This window comes from Austrofundulus limnaeus, unplaced genomic scaffold (genome assembly GCF_001266775.1).
Source record: "Austrofundulus limnaeus strain Quisiro unplaced genomic scaffold, Austrofundulus_limnaeus-1.0 Scaffold1234, whole genome shotgun sequence".
In the NCBI taxonomy this organism is placed as follows: Eukaryota; Metazoa; Chordata; class Actinopteri; order Cyprinodontiformes; family Rivulidae; genus Austrofundulus; species Austrofundulus limnaeus.
In genome coordinates, this window is record NW_013953636.1 from 28,547 (window position 1) to 32,114 (window position 3,568).

Sequence of the window (3,568 nt, forward strand, 5' to 3'; positions counted from 1 at the left end):
CCATTCCACATTATTACAAATAACTTCATTTCTGGACATTTATGGTTTGATTTCTTTGTATGTATGGATCACTTGGGTTGTTACCAACATCTGGTGAATATTTCATGTCATTAGCACCTCTAGTAATATATTTACTGAGAAAAATGGTGAGTTGTTCAATACTTATTTTACCCGTTGTAATAATTTGTTGGAACAGCAAATTTGTCTGTGATGGAAAGAGGCTTCTACTGTAAATAAGTTAGCACAAACCAAGTTCCCAGACTGCTTATAGATTTATCTCTTGAGCAAATACATAATTTTTACATAACACAACATCTGCAATTTTCTCAACTTTAATTTAAGCCATAGTTTATATAAATCAGATAAGAAATAAGGGTGCTATGAATATTTTTGTGACAGACTGATGCGCATCCTGCATTGAAACTCTACTGTTTTGTTGACATGACTCAATGCAGAGCAATGGCTCCTGTTTGGCGCACGATAAGTCACGTGATGTCCAATCCAGTAATATAGATCAATGAACAGTTTATCTGCAGCTCCTGACTGATCCTGGACCTGAGTCCAACAGGAAAGCCATTTCTCACTCAGTTTCTAAATGTTTTTGTTGAATAAATAATGAGACGGTACAATCTGTTGTGTGTTTTGTTAGATTTGAATCATTTTGAACCATGGTAAGATTAGTTTTATTGTGTCTAAGGATGTTTGAGGTTGTCTTTCCCAGGACTGCAAGGTCATATTAAACCATCAAGACCAGTTTGGGATGAAAAACTGCTTCAGGAACAGAAACATTAGACCAAAACGCAAAACTAAAAGAGAAACCAATGGTTTCATTGTGTTTCCTCATTGGCAAACTGCTTTATGTCAGAACCCTCTCTCTCTCACACACTCACACAAGTTTGTACAGCTATCCAATTGGGGACATTCCATTGACTTCCATTGCTTTTCTACAGCCTAACCCTGACCACAAACCCTAAGGCTAAACTCACAGGTACCTGACCCTAAAACTAACCTAAACTCAGTTCACACCTTGGTCCTAAACCCAATCCCCCAACCCAAATGGGGACTCGACTTTTGTCCCCAAATGTAGGATTTTTGTCTTAAAATTGCCCCCAAATGTCACCAGAAACACACACACACACGAGTTTTGTTCTTTTCATCATTTCCCATTCTACACCAACACTTCGTCCCGTGCCTGTTTCAGCTCATCTTCAGTTCTGGTTGAAGTGAACCCTCAGCTGAACTTCCAGTCTGACATGAAGCCAAATGTTTCTGCTGCTTTAAAACACCACATCTGAAGGCAGATGGATTTTACAACAAACAGCTCTGGTGCTGCTGAACAATGATCCATTTTGACCTTTCAGGAGATCGTGAAAATCCAGAGAAACTGTGGAGTTTCCTGAGATCTACCGAGCTGCGTGACCTCATCAGGAAGCAGAGCAGCTCTGTGCCGGACTCTGGCTGTCTGGATTGTGGAAACAAACTGAAGTGTTTGGAGTGGATCTTTCTGTGCTCGTGTCAACAGTCTGCAGGTTGTTAAAGATGGAGGTCTGTCCTGTTCCCCTACAGACGACAGGAGAGCATCAACATTATTAAAGATGGACTCATCATCTCTTCTTGTTCACAACTGAAACCAAAATGTCTGTTTTTGGGGAGCAGCCATGTTGGATGTTTGGAGGCGGAGTCAGTCAAAAACAAACCTCTGCGCCTGACAGGTTGTCAATCACAGTGAAACATGACCATTTTCTTAAAGCCTCAAATAAAGGGTTGACACTAAAGGTTTTTTTAAAATGCGTATTTGAAGAACCAGCAGCAACGGAACTCAAATCACCAAAAATACAAGAAGAATTTGCTGCTTCTCCTCCGTCTCTGCTTCAGATGATTCTGAGAGAGACGTCTCCCTTCAGCTCACTTTCAGACGGATGCTTGAGTTTATTTTTTGAACAGAACCAATGTTATTGGACCGTCACTGTGTCAGAACCTTGTGTAAATGTTCCTGCTGTCACTTTCATTTTTCATGTGAGTATTAAGAAACCCCCAGTTTTGATTAAAAGCATCCAGTAGTTGTGGCGCGGTGCAGGAGACGGGGGTTGAATCTTTACAGGTGCATGTTTATTAAAGCGTATCGTCTCCACCAACCTCTGTTCACACCGACGATGTTCACCATCAACACCTGAAGACGGGCGCGGGGTCGGCAGATTGATTCCAGAGAAGATTCTCTTTGCAGAACGTCTGAAACAAGTGTTTGAATTGCACTAATCAGCTTATAAAGATGAGAAACCTCAGTGTGGCATGTTTTATTTGATGTTATGCAAAATCTAATGTCTGTTGAGTATTAGTCTGTTTTGTTTTTAATGCAGTATGTGTGACAATTGTAAATACTTTGTCTACAATTTGAGATGGTATATTTACTATACTGTACATACCTGTGATATTGTATCATTTTGTTTTTGTAAAGCAGTTAGTTTCTGTATCATAATACACAAATGGAACTATTCCAGTGTTAGTAATAAAATGTTTGGCTCTTCGACGCCCGACTGCGCATCATGAACAGAAATCACTCAGCTTGTTATTAAAATGGACGACAAATTCCACATTAAATCCCAGCCAACATGTAGCGTACACCATTCAGAGACATAAATGGATAGTTTAGGATGAGGGAATTTAAAAAACAAAGGTCCTTTTCTGTCGATTTGCTCAGTACAACACATGAACTATGGGATATCTGAGTGTCCTGGCTGAATACTCCTCTCATCACTAGGGGGTGCAACAATACAGAAAATTTGAATTCAATTCAGTTTATTTATATAGCGCTAAGTCACAACATACTGTACGTTGTCTCAGGGCACTGTAGGAATTACTCTATGAAGATTAGAACCAACCTAAAGTTCATAAAATAATCCAGCCAGATCTTGCAGAAGGAAATCAGAAACAATGAAATACCCCTCTGGTCATGAATGTGAAAAGAACTTGTGACCTGAACAGATTTCTCAAAAATAAAGTAATTTATTTTAGATATATGAACAGAATAAACATACAAATATTTGCTAAAATTATTATATGGATAAATGACACAAGTTATAATAACGGCATAAAAATTCACTCAGAGTTGACATAAAACAGTAAATTTCATGTGTTGCAATTTACTGGCATACTTCTTACTAAGTTTCTTAAGTAAATAAGAGAGAGAAAAAGTAAAGATTTAAGTTTTAAGAATAGGAGGAAGGAGAGAAATTAGTAACTTTAGCACTGTTCTTTAAATCAGACCTGACCAGCACCAACAGCTGAGAGACTGGGACACCTCCGAGGGCTAGACTTCAGCTTCGACCTTTTATCTCAGCAAGCATCGCCTTTTACCTTTTGATGTCTTGTCAAAGACAGGCAGGTGGACGGTTTTGAGAGAGAGTCGGCAAACGGTCCGCACAGGTGGATAGTGTCAGTCATTGACAGCAGAGGGGGTGAGAAGACGCCTCGTCTCACCCAGCGAAGCCAGTGGCTTCAGGCGCGGTCGCTCAGAACAGTCGTTTCTTTTCTCGGCACATTAGTCATCCAGACTCCAGGCAGGTGCCTG